Raw genomic sequence first — 17,124 nt, 5'->3', positions numbered from 1 at the left:
CCCCAGTCACTGCGTGCACGTGCGCGTCGGAGCGCCTGGGGGAGCGTGCACCAGTTTTAGCCATGATCTGTGGTCTTCCTCAGCGCGTCCAGGGAAGAGCAGGAGATCGCGACTTGGGGCATGGCCATGATGTCACACGGCTCGCCCTCATTGGCTGAACTTCCGGCGGGACGTACTTAGCGCCAAAAGACAAATGTCTTGTCTTTTGGCAAAGGTGGGCACGCATCGCGCTTTCTGCAGGCGCGCGCAGGCAATGACTGGGGCCGGACCCATAGAGGACAGTATCTTGTTCGCGCAGCCGCGAGCAGTGGGGATGAGGCCTTAGGTTGTAATGCCTTGTAATGAATTAACAAGAGAGTTTGTCACTGATGCAATAGTGCACTAAGCTATTGAATCCTCAAAGGTCTCTTCGACATATGCAAATGACTCCAAGTGAACCTGATCTGAAGCAGCATATACTGTAAAAGCCTTAGGAGCATAGTAAAGTTACAAACATAGCTACATAGTAAGTAAGGTTGAAAAATACATGTCCATGAAGTTCAACCTATGCTACATTTGGACAACAGCTATTTTATCCCAATATTTGCATTTTAAAAAGTTGCAAGAAAAACTATTCTGACATGGCCACACTAGATACTGTATTTACTGGGGAAAGTGGAAGAAATAAAGCGACATGCAAAAAGGAAAGGAGGATACATTTTTCATCTTATTATCAGGAGCTCACGTAGTAAGAAAAGCCTTTATGTATGTTATTAAAACAATTGGTCAAGTGAAAAGAGGGAAAAAAGAGAGCACATCAAACCAATATGACAATAACATGAAACACATTGTGATAGGATAATAATAGATTGGATGGATAATTTTAGCATTGTGCTTTCGACAATTTGATACATTTGGCTGCCAATTTTAGAATAAGGCTGACAGTCCTTAGCTTGCCCTTTAGCAATAAAACTTTTCGAAAGGATTGTAGTTATCTCTTTGTCTTATAATGCCCTTAAATCTGCAGTTCAATCACTAAAGCTATTAACTGACATTGTAAATGTGTCAATACTTTACAACTTTACTTAAACCACTTTTTTTTACTATTTCTCAAGAGAGAGAGAGAGAGATAGAGAGAGAGAGATAGAGAGAGAGAGATAGAGAGAGAGAGAGAGAGAGAGAGAGATATGGATAGATGGATTATCTATCACACCAACCACTATAACACATTAAGGATACCTGTTTTCCTCAAGGTCATTTTCAAAGACTCATTAAGTGTGTTGAGCCGCTGGATCAACGTACAGTAGGTACTTTGAGTTAATATAATAAACGCTGAAAATATTTAGCAGAATGTAAAGATCATTAATCAGCAATGAGAAGGGAGGAGGCTCAGTGAGTAACTACACTGACTCTGTAATAAATGAAGTTGAGTGTGAAGCAGGGGAGCCTGGTTAAATTCCGTGTCAGCTCCTTGTGACCTTGGGCAAGTCACTTCATTTCCCTTTGCCTCAGGCACCAGAAACATAGATTGTAAGATCATCAGGGCAGGGGATGTGTCTGTAATAATCCTGTGTGCTGTGTACCGTGCGCTATACTGTAATTGTGAAGTGTTATATGAAATAAAATTATTATTATTATATTTCATACAAAATTGTGTTGCACTTATTGAAAATAAAAGCAGAATGTTTCTTGGGACAAAGTATCTCCTTTTTTTTTTACACCTTTAAGAGGTATTTATATTTACTGTGTAATGAACACTAAAAATGTATTATATTTGGAACACCTCTGCCAACAGAAGAGAGGCCAAACCAATGTGTCCCAATGTCTCTATAGTGGTGTAGGCAATGCCCAGCAGTTCTTTTACCTTAATTCCCAGGGGGATTACAGTATGGTCTGTGCAGGGCTGGTATGGAAAGTAAGTAATAAGTAGAGGGTGGAAAAAAGTTATATCTGTGGCGCTCAACACTGTAATTATCAATACAATTCTGATAGGTAATTAGAAATATACAACCAGAGCCACAGAAATCGTCCGTCCAAATGGATGCTCCACATGATAAGGGTGAACATGTAAATATAAAAAAATATCAAATCATAGCATAATACTGTATATGCTATGATTTGATACTGTATTTTTTTATATTTACATGTTCACCCTTATCACGTGGAGCATCCATTTGGACGGACGATTTCTGTAGCTCTGGTTGTATATTTCTAATTACCTATCAGAATTGTATTGATAATTACAGTGTTGAGCGCCACAGATATAACTTTTTTCCATTTCCATAACCTGACTGGGGGTCAGGGTTATATCATAGGCTGCCATTGTACTGTGGGATATAGCGCGACCTAGTTGTTTTCTTAATAAGTAGAGGGTGCCAGGAACTTTTCTTTAACTTTATTTGAACAGTCCAATACAACTTCTTCTTCTTCTTTAGGGGTGCTTCTGTAGCATTCACCATAGCGAGGCACAATTCTTTCACTTGTTATCACTATAAGGCAATGCATTTGCCTAAATGAATGTGGCCGCTCCCATCTCCTCTGGGACCCGTTGGCAGGGTGCCCTCACGTTTGAGGAAGCACACCCTATCCCCCTAACATAGCTTCTGCTCCCCTCTTTTGAGGACAGCTGGGAACCTATTCCTTCTGGCAGCTATGGGGTGATACTCTAAGGAATCTGTCACAAAGGAACCAATGATGGAGTGCCATGCCATCCCCTATTATGGGTAGGGCACGCCTAGGGACCATATAGGGGGACCCTGAAACTGATTGAGACTTTTCCCTCACTGGAAAATAACAAAGGGCTTCTTTCCTAAGTATTTACTCAAAAACATATTTACAGGTAAGATCACCTCCTCTGGTTCCTTCTAGGATCTGAACTAGAATATTCCATCCCCAGCTTATATACCCAATATTGAAATCACTAGTCAGTTATGACTACCAGGGGAAGGATTAACTTTCTACAAAGTATCCTTATCCAGTGACATACTAGGCACCTTCTAGAAGGTGGAGGTGGCAATGTGTCTGTCCAGCAACTCCACCTAAGGTGATGGAAGGCTGTTGCACTGCAGGTAACGGGAGTACTAACGGGAGGAGCATTAAGCGGCAGGAGAGATAAGGAACGGTAAAGAGAACAAACAGTCAGCACGCACTTACTACCTACTGTACAGCACTGCAGGTAACCCCTTCTAGGAATAATCAACCCAATAACCTACAGTAGCATACCCCATGGGTGCTACATAGTATTGACACAGTGGAAAATATCAGAAAAAGTCGCTAGTTCAACATAAACAGATCGCAAAAGGGTGAAAAAAATAGTGTCTGAAGAGAAATGATGTGATAAAATCAATATGAAAGGCATTTCATTACACGTGCTCAATTCAGATTTAATAGTATTTAAAACTACTCATGTCCAATGATGATCCATTCTACTATACTGTATATAAGACAGCACAATTCTGTTTTGTACCAAGTTAAACTAAATAGTGCATGACCAGTTTGTGTATGATTTAAGGGTAATAAAGGTTGATATGTGAAGGTTATATCTTCATATAATTTTGTACTGAGGCTATAAGGGTGAGTCATGCAGACAAAAATCCATGTTAACATTGAAAAAATAAGTCATATTGTTTTAGTGTGTCATTCATCAATGAAATACAAGCGTTTGGAGGAACAGCATTGAAATCATCTTTTCTGATGGCTTGGGAGAAGTACCTCATCAATTCCATAACCTGAAATTTGGATAAAGAGATCCAATACTTTTTAATTTAGAAATTATTGTAATGGATACTTCATTGATCAATATCTCTCAAATGTGTCTGTTGTTTCATTGTCCATTAACATGCAATGGGATGCTTCGTATTAAGTCCATTGCTGTAAAGCGGCTAAAATAGCTCTTAACCTCAACCCTGTTAAACAGGACACATTTTGCACAGCATATATTATGCCTTAGAATATCAAGTAAGAACAATATCTATTAAATGATGTTTAATGCACAGTGGGTACATTACTAGGGAATTTATTTAATGTAAAAACCAAATAGCATCCATGAATCACTTGTTAGACCATTTGTGCATTTAGCTGAATTTCTTGTATTGTTTCTATGGACCTTGCATAGTGAAATGTAAGGAATTCAAGGGCTTCAGAAAGGAATATGAGCCCTGATGGTTACACAAGAGCCCTAAGCCACAATAGCTGCTATTCACATCATGGTGACCTATCTCAGGGGTGCTCAACTGTAGTCCTCAAGCCCCCCACCCCAACGGGTCAGGTTTTCAGGATATCCCAGGTTCAGCACAGGTGGCTCAATCAGAGGCTAGGTCAAAGATTGAGCCACCTGTGCTGAAGCGGGGACTGATTGAGCCACCTATGCTGAGATAACCTGAAAACCTGACCTGGGGGTGGGAGGGCTTGAACTGTAGTTGAGCACCCCTGATCTACTTTAACACCTCGAACCCAAGCAGAAGAGGGGTTCACTGCAATATGTGCTGCAGCGCGTCTACCCGTATGCTGGAGTACTGTAGATTGTACTCCCATTCATTAAATTAAGCTTTTTCTTCCGCATGGGGAATTTGGTCATCAGGGAACATTGGGTGCAAATTAAAGCAAAAAAAAAGGGGGTTTATTGTGATCTTTGATAACGCTGATAATGCTTAATATCAATCTTTAATATTTGTTTAATGACGCACTTGAAATCTGTTTAATTGCTTTTGATGATGATTAAGTAAAAATACTTGAAGTCAAACTGCCCCTTTTTTTTTTTCATCTGAATGACCCCCTTAATCTATCAGTACCCCTGTGTAATAAGTCAGCAAGTGAGCTACTGAAAACATAGGCTAAAAATAATGTGCTCGCTACAAGATCACACGGAAGCTAATTGAATATTGCAGAGTTTTTCACCTTAAGGACAGAAATCCCATCCGTGCATTAAAAATTGAATTTCAAACATGCACCTTTGCTTACTTGGCTCACTGATAAGGATGATAAATGACTCCTTTTTGTACTGAGAAGAATAAAAGCTGAAGTGATGTCATTCCTGCAATTGGATATATTCACCGGTTTCTTTTTCTTTTCTTTTTTTCTCTCTGCTTAAATGTTATTCTCCTGATCTTATTCTTTATAATCTTCAAGGGGACTTGGATTTCTTTCAACATGTTATTGTTCTGTGGAAAATGTCCTACTTGTAACCTTGTGCTGCGAGAGCTATTTCAAACTAAACACCTGCAAATGCACCTCTAAGTCATAAATTATAATCCTTCTAACACTTCAGGAATTGGTACTGCATTGTTACAGAATACTTAAAAGTACAAGCCTTTTATTCTACTCGACGGGCTTTTCTAATGGAGGCTGTCCTGAATCGCAATGTAGTATTATTACAAAGAGAAGCTAACCTTTTGATTGACAACTCCCTCAAGTTGCTTTCAACCTGGGATAGAAAAATATGGCTGCTAGTGAAGTGACTGGACTTCTCATAGGGCGCCAATGCATTTGGCTGTTCTCAAGAGCCCTATGAATTTTAAATGTGTGCATAAATATTTGAGAAAACAGTGGTCTTTATTTTACTGTGCTCAAAAATAGTTTCAACCGGGGATGGCCAATTCCATCCCTCAAGGGCCACCAATCAGTCCTTGCTTCCATACAGGTGGCTCAATCAGTCCCTGTTTCAGCACAGGTAGCTCAATCAGAGGCTCAGTCTTCAATTGAGCCACCTGTGCTGAAGCAAGACTATTCAAAAAACCTGACCTGTTGGTGGCCCTTGAGGACTGGAGTTGGCTACCCTGGTGCAAACTCGTCCTACCCATTAAAATCCATTAAGCGCCATATTGGATATCCGCTGAAGCGAGTTTATGGGAATTAACGGTCCGAACATTCAGTTTGGCAGAAAAAGAATAATGCCCGAAGTTTTTTAATGGGTTTGATTTCAAATAAAATAATTTTAAAGGCTGTTATAACGGTTTCCGGCCCCGATCTACATATCTCTATTACGTCCCTCCAGTTGGATTAATGCAAAGTTCACATCATGTTAAGACTAATTGTCTACCTTCAAAGGAATAAAACGTTAAGTCATGTTTTCTCTGCGCTATTATCACATTACATATTTACTAAAGTCTGTTAAAGCTGCAGTTCAAGCAATATCCTACGTGGTTTTTTTTTTTTTTTTTTTAATAAATCAGTTCTGTACTATGAGAAAATACTTGTAGCATTTACAAAAAATGAAACCATTTTAAAGACATTTTTAATGTATTCTAATGTAACAAGCATTTGTGTTCCTATAGCAACCATTTACAAAATCACATTCCCTTCCCTTTCTGTAACAGCATCACCATTTCGAGCCCTGGCCTCTCTAGCAGTGAACCAATTCAATCTAGTGCCTGCCTGGTCACATGATCTTCCTCACTGAACTTTGGCTGTCAGTGCAGCAGAAGAGGACTCAAGATGCATTTACTGAACCCCGAGCCTTATATTCAGCGATCGATTACAGGAGAACACAAAAAATCAGTAACTTAGCTAATCACTTGTCAGTGTGTACATTGTAATGATGCACATATTGAATGAAAAACTATTTTTTTTTTAAACGACAGCTTTAAAGCAGCAATTACAGGTTTGAAGCATGGGGTGTCTGGAGCTGAACCCAGTTAATTTCAGCTCCAAGGACCCCCTGCGTCAGAGAAACTTACCTCCTAAGGCGGTGCCGGTTTCTCTGTGTAGTTTAAGGTCCAGATCACGCGGGCCAATAGGAGTCCGCACCGGATTATGGCATGGCAGGACACGGCACATTTAAACATCGTCACTATATTACGGATCTCAGTTTCTCTGCTTGGGGTGGGGCCCCGCAGCTGAAATTAACGGAGTGTAGTTCCGGAGACCATCTGCTTCAAACCGGTAATAAAGCTCTATATTTATTTTAAAGTTAACTCATTTTTCCACCTTAAGGTTAGTGCGGGGACTTAACATTGCATTATTAGTTGTTATACAGTTGTGTTACAGTTATACCTAACCTTGCCGTTACTCCCATCTAGACACAGCTATAAGATTTTTGCAGTGTCTGAATGCCGCAGTTACAGAAGGTATAATTTAAATAATATAGAGTTATTATCCAGCCTTTTTTCCCTCTCCTCTCCACTTCAGCAAAATCCCTATTTCAGTGCCTGGATGGGAGTAAACACAAGACTTTATATAACATCACGTAATTGTAAATGAACATTGCGTTGCCTGTGCAAATGAGATGTAGTTTAAACTATGCTTTTGCTTATAATTAGCTTTGATTATTAGCTTTTAATGTTTTGTTTTTTAAGCATAGATGGGAAACAGGGTCTCTGGAGCTGAACCGCATTAATTTCAGCTCCGGGGACTCCCTGCTTCCTGGGATACCCCCAAGAACCATCCCCTGCTGGAGGAGTGGGGTATTTGGTTTTAGATGTTCCATATCATGCAGGCCAATAGGAAGCCGGAGCTGAAATTAACACGCGTCAGCTCTGGAGACCCCCTCCAACCCACCTATGCTGAGAAATGGGAAGGGGATTTACAGGAAACGCTCTGTTCCTGTTTTAGGTAACATCATATTATGAGCGCTGATATAATGTTGCTTTGTGTATCCAGCCCTTAGAGCACGGGTGGGCAACTCCAGTCCTCAAGGGCCACCAACTGGTCAGGTTTTTAGGATATCCCTGCTTCAGCACAAGTGGTTCAATCTGTGCCTCCATCAAAGACTGAGCCACATGTGCTGAATCAGGGATATCCTGAAAACTGACCTGTTGGTGGCCCTTGAGGACTGGAGTTGCCTACCCCTGCCTTAGATTCAATATGAAGCATTGAAATTATGTTCTTGATACCTTTCTATATTAGGCAAGGATTGTTACATAGTAGATAAGGTTGAAAAAAGACATACGTCCATCAAGTTCAACCTATGCTAAATTTAGACAGCAGATACTTTATCCTATATCCGTACTTACTTATTGATCCAGAGGAAGGCCAACAAAAAAAACCATTAAGGGGAAAAATAAATCCCTTCCTGACTCCAAGAATTGGCAATCGGATTAACTCTATGTTAACACTCATTGTGATCCATTACTTAGATAAAACCTAAATGATACACACAATTATTGTTTATCTGAAGAGATGGCATAACCAAACTGTATGCCCTTTGAGTAGTTTCCAAATGGATGGGAAAAAATACTAAAATAAATGAAAACCGGTGAAAGGAGAAAGGCCAATAGTGACAATTGCTTGAGTATAGCTATTAGTTTCTGAAGCAAGGGCTCTATGATGAACAGCAGGAACCTTTAAAAGAGTAATAGATACAGTGCCTGTAAATGCTCAAGTTAATTATAGAGGGAGAAAAGTTTCAACAAGCAAGCTACGTGTGACTTTTTCATTATCTCCTAAATATGAAACCCAGATTGTCAGAAAGAAGTCAAAGGTGAAGCAGAAACCTCAGAGCCTTTTTGCATACTAAGGAACTACAGTATAAAAACAGAATATGATCAAATACAAAAATACCCTGCAGTACTTGCTATGGCTTTTGTCCAGTAACACTTACACTTCTCTCTTTTTGGCCAATCCAATTATATACAATAAATAGGTTTATTTCTCAACTATTTTTCAGCGGTCTGTGTCTTTGCTTCGTTTAAAACAAAAATACAGTAGTTAACCAATGAGAGAATCAACTGTCACTGTGGCACCGTTTATTTTATTTCAACAAAAATAAGTATAAAAAGTTGTCTTTTGATTATTTTATTTTTTCTGTGTTACTCCAGGTCTAGGCAGACAGTGATCTCACAGAGGAGACTGTTGGTTGATTGGTGATGGTTAATTTACATTGCGGTCTTTGGATTTTAGCCTATTTAATAAGGGCCCAAATGGCCGGGCAGCAACACCGCAGAAGAAACATTAAGTTATATCTGGAGATTTGTCTTTTTATGACTGACTTTATATCACCCATTAGTCCACATCATATTCTTCCCAGACCAGCTGCTGCACAATAGATTCTAAAGTGCTTTTTCCAGAGAGGTATTCAACAGTTACAAAGCCGCCAACAGACTATCTATTGCTCCTCCGCTCCTTACATATGCAACAGGAGATTCTGCATTTAAAACTCTATGTGATCCCTAGAAAGGCTCATGTGAGCACTAACTATATAAAGCAAGAGAGAAAAATGGCAGCATGTCATTTCTTTCTTATAGTTAGTAGAGATGTCCCTAAAATTCCCTGAATTTTGCAAAAAAAATTCACAAACTGAAAGTTTCTGGAAAAAATAATTGCCAAACACTAAAAGTAAACTAGCTGTACCCGGCGTAGCATACGCCAATCTGGGAGATCTAAAAGATTATTAATTCAACATTACTCGTTGTTTTCACCCCTCCTGGTAATGCCTTGCTGTCTATTGTCCCCTCTTCCCCACCTTACTCTCTCCACCATCATGCCCTGCTACCCTATGTACTCTCCCCTCCCCTCACATCATCATCATCCACCTGTCTCCTCTTCTCTTTGCTGTCTTTCTGTCTCCTCTCCTCGTTTGCTCTCTGTCTCTGCCCTCCTCCTTGCTGTCTCTCCATCATGCCCTAATCCTCTTTACACTCCCCTCCCCTCTCTTTGCCCTCCCTGCCTTACTGTGTCTGCTCCTCTCTGTGCAAACTATACTCCCTCCTCTCCTACTCATCACATCTTTGCACTCCCTCCTGCCCCATGTGTACATTGCTCTCCATTCCCTCTTTGTCATCCATCTGTCTCCCCTCTCCTTGCTGTCTCTCTCTGTCATATCTCTTCCCCGCCTTGCTGTCTATCTGTCTCCTCCTTTCCTTGTGCCTCTCCTTGAGGAGCCATTCTTGTTGTTGCTTAGCAACCCTGTAACATCTGAACCATTGTATGGAAACATAATTAAGATATGTATATAGGTGTGTGATGTATATATGTGTGTGTGTGTGTGTGTGTGTGTGTTTATATATATATATATATATATATATATATATATATATATATATATATATATATATATACAGGCATACCCCGGTTTAAGGACACTCACTTTAAGTACACTCGCGAGTAAGTACATATTGCTCAATAGGCAAACGGCAGCTCACGCATGCGCCTGTCAGCACGTCCTGAACAGCAATACCGGCTCCCTACCTGTACCGAAGCTGTGCGCAAGCGGGGAGACTATAGAGCCTGTTACACATGCGTTATTTACATCAGTTATGCACGTATATGACGATTGCAGTACAGTACATGCATCGATAAGTGGAAAAAGATAGTGCTTCACTTTAACTACATTTTCGCTTTACATACATGCTCTGGTCCCATTGTGTACGTTAATGCGGGGTATACCTGTATATATAAATCACATAACCCTTTACATACATCCATTTTGCTAACTTCTGCCCACAAGTGGAGAAATATGGGTGAATTTAGCTGAAATGTCTCCAATTTTTACAGTGTGACATTTTGTGAAATTTAAAAAGAAACAGCTACATTTTTAAAAGCAAGATTGTAGACATTCCCACATACAGTATCTAGCATTTAGTCATATTTTTACCCACAATTCAACAAATTCTTCATAACCAGTAAAGGAATAATATTGTTGTGGTTTTTTTTTTTTCCGTTTTTTTTTACAAGATTAAAAAATACAGCAAACATTTTTCAATAATTACTCGTTACAAAATGGAAATATCTGCAGGTATATTAAATCACTAACTTTCAATGCATTTCCCAAGCCTTAACATATTTTGGCCATACATAAACTCAGTGACCTTGATATTTTCAGGTTTGAATAATTATACAATATACCTAAAACCATTATCTTATTTAAAAAAAAAACTCTCTCTATTTGCATTTTTCCCTTCAGAATAAAATGTGTTTATCTTTTAGTTATTGTTAATAATATGAACATTATTAATATAATGCCATGCCTGTCAGTTTATTTTCAGAAGCCTTTCGGAGTAGACCAAAGAATAACTGCTGTAACACATGGCAAAAAACACACCACAAGTATAGGTTTTATATTCTATAATCAGAACCCTAAGGTTCACATTTTCCATGGATACCATTCTTTTTAAATTTAGACATATTTAACATTAATCTTAGAAAGTAAAACAAAAAGTAATTTCTATAAAGTAAACGATAGCAGATAAACAACTACAGTATATACATTATAATTCAGAGTGGTCAACTCCCATCCTCAAGAGCCACCAACAGGTCAGGTTTTAACACAGATGGCTCAATCATTCTGACTGAGCCACTGATTGAGCCAGCTGTGCTGAAGCAGGGGTATCCCTAATACCATGTCTGTTGGTGGCCCTTGAGGATTGGAGTTGATCACCCCTGTGCTAAATAGTATTCTCCATTCAACATACCAATAACCGATATTGGTGCTTTTTGTTGAAGGTGAGAGTTTTCCAAAAGACATCATAACATGTTATTGCGTTTCATAAATGATCTTGTTTGTTGTACTGAGAGGCCAGGAAATGCTGAGTTCTGACTGATGAAAAGTCAGGTTTTACTTACAGCATTTACTGTATGTTCTGGCACTGTGTCGTGATACTATTATTAGACAAAGAAAATAGGTATTTGAAAGGATTTTCACTACACTTTGACAGTAGCCCAAGCTTAGCTGTAGCCGTCTCTTACGGAGTTTATTGGATAGTTTATTTTATCTCTACTTATAGTATTATTAAGCATGTATATATTCTTGAAGGATTGCTTTTTTTTATAAGCAATTACAGAAACATGTAAGCTTTAATAATGTTTTTTTTTTGTGCATGGATTATGACCTGCTTCTATGTGGGTTAGAAAAACAGGGAACAAATTAATGTATGCTCTACAAATGTCATCCTCAGAGCTGATGTACAGTATGCAAACCCAGTAAAGCTGCCAAGATCACTAACTAGTTCAAGAAATGTATGATATTCCAATGTATTTACTATGCCTATTTCCCATTAAACACAGATTTTTCTACATTTTACATAAATCTATATAGTTTGTAATGAAAACATGTATTTCTTTGTACCACTATGTTTAGAAAATATGTTTAATATTAAAATAGTAATATATCCATGTATGCCATTCTCTTTGTAGTGCATATACCCACCTCCTTCAGATCCCTTTTTCTAAAGGACCACCATAGTCCATCTCTGCAAGCCTTTATTTGCTATGTAACCCACTTCTCTCTATTTGTCAGTCTCTCACTGTACAGAATCTCCATCGGAATGGCTCCTTATCAGACAAGGATTCACCCAACTGGAGTGAGCCACATGTCTCTGATTTTGAATAGAGAATATCATATCTCACAGACAAAACCAGTGCAGAGCCTACATGTACAGGAGACCATTCCTATCTCTATACTTGCACGAAGCATGACCACAACTCAGTGCATTGAATAATATTGCAAACAGAGTCCTGATGTCCCCTGAATTCCACATGATCTCCAAGCATTCAAGGCCTGAATAATTCAATATATCTTTGTGTATTTCCCAATATGATTTAAACAGGTTGAAACTGAGCTGATGTTAGCAATTGCCTACTGTCCCTTCTCCCAATGCGCCTTACGGTCAGTAATTCTTCTGCCACGGAACTTTTCCATGGTGTTCTTTTCACACTTGCTGTAATTGCTTGGTTTTTATTGACACATATAATTACTAGATAGCTTTAGGTCCTAGAGAGCATATAATAAAATTTAACACAGAAACAAACAGAAAGCAAGGAAGAAGTAGACACATTGCAAGAAATGCCTGAACCAGAAAACCGCTAAGTGCTTAGCAAGCTTCACCGCATGCACTGCATGTGAGTACATCTCAAAAGACTTTAATTCTACCTCTGGCCGAGTCTCTGGGCAGCAAACAGTGCTTGGAGATGGAAATACAGCAGGGAATGTTATATATTTTTTAATTATTTGTTCAGATGTCTTTATTGACAAACTCCCTGAGAAAGCCATGTCAACACCTCTGGAATGTTTTGTGATATATATATATATATATATATATATATATATATATATATATATATATATATATATATATATATATAAAACAAAAAAGTGTGGCGCCAAAAAATAAAAATATAATAGTGATATAATAAATTAATTATGACTATAGTTAATGAATAAAAAGTTGTGTAAAGTGAATGATGTATGAAAGGGTTAATATCTCAATTTCACTAATGTGACCTTAGTGCATATTGATACAACACAACCAATAAAAGTGTACAAAACAGTGCATGAACGTGCTCAAAAAAGAGAAAAAGAAAGACACAAAAATCAAAAAACTCCAACCAGTCCTTCCATAATTAGTCCATGATGATAGGATGTCTGATGTTGAAAGGGGTCTTTAGGCTGCTCTCACACAGGGTAAACCAACTCCACAGATATCTATAGACAAAAAAAGAGAGAGAGCGCACGCCCCATAGCATAATACTGCATAAAATTTATTAAAACAAGGAAGGGGATGGGAAATGGGGGGGGATAGGAATCGCACTCACAGGATGCAAATGGTTAAAAGGCAATTTGTGATTATATCACCACCATCCGGTTCTGGATACTGCAACACGTCTCCGTGGACTCCTTCAGGGCTGCCAGACACGATCACCAGGGACCAGATGTTAAAGGCTCCGTTCGCTGTCTGTATAGAGTCCAAAACTCCAGCTCACACTTCCAATGGCCGCCGATCGTATTCCCGCGCTTGGTGTAGGCTGCTGCGCGTGCGCGGCGTCGTCGTGATGACGTAATCGCGCTCTCAGTACCCTAACGCGTTTCGTCACCTGACCGGTAACTTTCTCAAAGGGCTGATGTAGAAAGTAATCAAGTCCTGCCCTTAAATAACCAGTCCGTTGCCAGGCAACCCGTGATCGGGTGATTAATACAACCTGTGGTGGTATTAAATGAAGCTAATACATAACATATATGCTAATTATATAGAGGACTAGTTTTCTAAGGGCTGATAGGGACTAATGCACTTCAGGAATGAGCATAAAATAATTACAAATGTGCAATTACAACACAATAATATACAATAATGAACAATAATATGGGAACAGAAAGGATATCATGACATTATTTTTTAAACACTAACAATAAAATTCAAACATTTTGACACCATATATATTCATCAATCATTGTACTGCAATGTATATTTCCAAACATTATTCTCAAACTATATTTGATGGTTCCCCATTAGGAAAATCCACAAGATAAATGTTTCACAAGATGTATTCAAAATTTATTTTTCACACTCTCCATAGGTGTGAATAACTATACCATACATTGCACTACATGATCAACATATATGTTGATCATGTAGTGCAATGTATGGTATAGTTATTCACACCTATGGAGAGTGTGAAAAATAAATTTTGAATACATCTTGTGAAACATTTATCTTGTGGATTTTCCTAATGGGGAACCATCAAATATAGTTTGAGAATAATGTTTGGAAATATACATTGCAGTACAATGATTGATGAATATATATGGTGTCAAAATGTTTGAATTTTATTGTTAGTGTTTAAAAAATAATGTCATGATATCCTTTCTGTTCCCATATTATTGTTCATTATTGTATATTATTGTGTTGTAATTGCACATTTGTAATTATTTTATGCTCATTCCTGAAGTGCATTAGTCCCTATCAGCCCTTAGAAAACTAGTCCTCTATATAATTAGCATATATGTTATGTATTAGCTTCATTTAATACCACCACAGGTTGTATTAATCACCCGATCACGGGTTGCCTGGCAACGGACTGGTTATTTAAGGGCAGGACTTGATTACTTTCTACATCAGCCCTTTGAGAAAGTTACCGGTCAGGTGACGAAACGCGTTAGGGTACTGAGAGCGCGATTACGTCATCACGACGACGCCGCGCACGCGCAGCAGCCTACACCAAGCGCGGGAATACGATCGGCGGCCATTGGAAGTGTGAGCTGGAGTTTTGGACTCTATACAGACAGCGAACGGAGCCTTTAACATCTGGTCCCTGGTGATCGTGTCTGGCAGCCCTGAAGGAGTCCACGGAGACGTGTTGCAGTATCCAGAACCGGATGGTGGTGATATAATCACAAATTGCCTTTTAACCATTTGCATCCTGTGAGTGCGATTCCTATCCCCCCCCATTTCCCATCCCCTTCCTTGTTTTAATAAATTTTATGCAGTATTATGCTATGGGGCGTGCGCTCTCTCTCTTTTTTTGTCTATATATATATATATATATATATATATATATATATAATACACACACACACACAAAGTCTACATTTCTAATCTTAAAGCTACAGTCCCTATGTTTGTTTGTTTTTTTAAGACCGAACCATGTGTCGTTATTTGAGCCAGTGTGCGACACAAGAAAATACAAATATGGCCAGACAGGGTGACACATCAGCCCCCAATTGGCTGCCGGAGCAAGGCTGACCCTGATGGCCACAATGTCACCATTGGACAATTACTGTTGCCCAGTGGAAAAACTGGAAAATCAAGGGCGTACCTGGGCCCAAGTGTTATTTTCTCTATGGGTTGTAGCTGGTTTTCCTTATGGTCAGCGTTCTAGGATAAAGACACAACTCACCCAGAACACTTAAACTGTAGTTCTGGGCCACGGAAAATCTGTTGGAAGCCTTCCCACTGTGTATACTTCTTTGTCTCTCTGAGCGGTGGCTCTACGGTCTCTGCTGATCATTGCATTCCAGACCATTTTACCCAATTGGAGATGTGCCTTTTTTAAAGAGAACCAAATGCGCTGCAATACTTACCGTTTGTGGCTAAATCCTGATTCTGAGACATACAGTACTACTCTGTGTTTGTGTCCTCTCTTTTTTTCTTACCTTTTGCTCCTAGGAATTTGTTTACTGACTCTATGATTCAACCATTGTTAGTTTGAGAGGCTTAAGACAGCGGCTAATAGGGAGAGATTAGGTCAATGTGAATTTATAAGTTAATATTAACATCCATATGCTCATTTGATCACAATAATTTATTTAGCATTATTAATGGTTTGGTTTGTGCTCTCTGTTCTCCTTTATGCTATTAATACCTCTGAATACCTACATATACATTCAATAATACATTTAATCACTATAGCAATTACAATGACCTTTTTCAATCATATTCAGGTACTATATATTCCATCACATGTAGATCCTAACAGATATAAATTATGGCTCCATCACACATCGCTAGATCCTAACAGATTACTTATAGCCCAAAAATGCATATATGACATAAAATAGAGACCCCCAAAAATATTTGGGTGTCTCGTCCTCTCCTGGTATCCATTGTTCTGACGCAAGGCATCTTGGGAGTGGTGTACGAGCGGCTGTACCGGTAACCCCAGTGTCTGCTAAAGCTCAGATGGAAATGTTGCAGGAAGAGTGAGACACTGTTATATACAGGCATACCCCGCATTGACATACGCAATGGGACCGGAGCATGTACCTAAAGTGAAAATGTACTTAAAGTGAAGCACTACCTTTTTCCCACTTATCGATGCATGTACTGTACTGCAATCGTCCTATACGTGCATAACTGATGTAAATAACGCATTCCTAACCGGCTCTATAGTCTCCCCGCTTGCGCACAGCTTCAGTACAGGTAGGGAGCCGATATTGCTGTTCAGGACGTGCTGACAGGCGCATGCGTGAGCTGCCGTTTTCCTATTGGGTGATATGTCCTTACTCGCGAGTGTACTTAAAGTGAGTGTCCTTAAACCGGGGTATGCCTGTAATGATTAACAAGCTTTTTTTTACTTTTGTATCATGCAAGTGCAATACTTTACTTACCATACATTTTGTTAAAATAAGTAATATAATACAATATTACCCTATTGGTATCTTCCTTATTTTCTTTACTCTACACATTAACTAATATGTATGTTGCACAGCAGATGCTATTGTTAATGCCAATTATTGGCTATGGAGACATAGTGTGTGGTCCAACACGCCAAATTGCCCACAGCAAACTTGATATTCCATACAACTCAATATAACATATTGTTTTATTATGTTAATACAGCACTTATCATGGTGGTATGTTTACAGGACTAGTTAGGCTATCCTGAGGGGATCATTCTATATTGTCGTAAGTGGTCATGCGGGATGTTTTTGGCCAAAAATACACATCGAGTTCAATGTGGATTTTCAGCCTAAAGATTTTTACTGCCTAATTTTCTAAT

This window comes from Ascaphus truei, chromosome 14 (genome assembly GCF_040206685.1).
Source record: "Ascaphus truei isolate aAscTru1 chromosome 14, aAscTru1.hap1, whole genome shotgun sequence".
Classification (NCBI taxonomy): domain Eukaryota; kingdom Metazoa; phylum Chordata; class Amphibia; order Anura; family Ascaphidae; genus Ascaphus; species Ascaphus truei.
Note: the sequence above shows the minus strand (reverse complement) of the source record.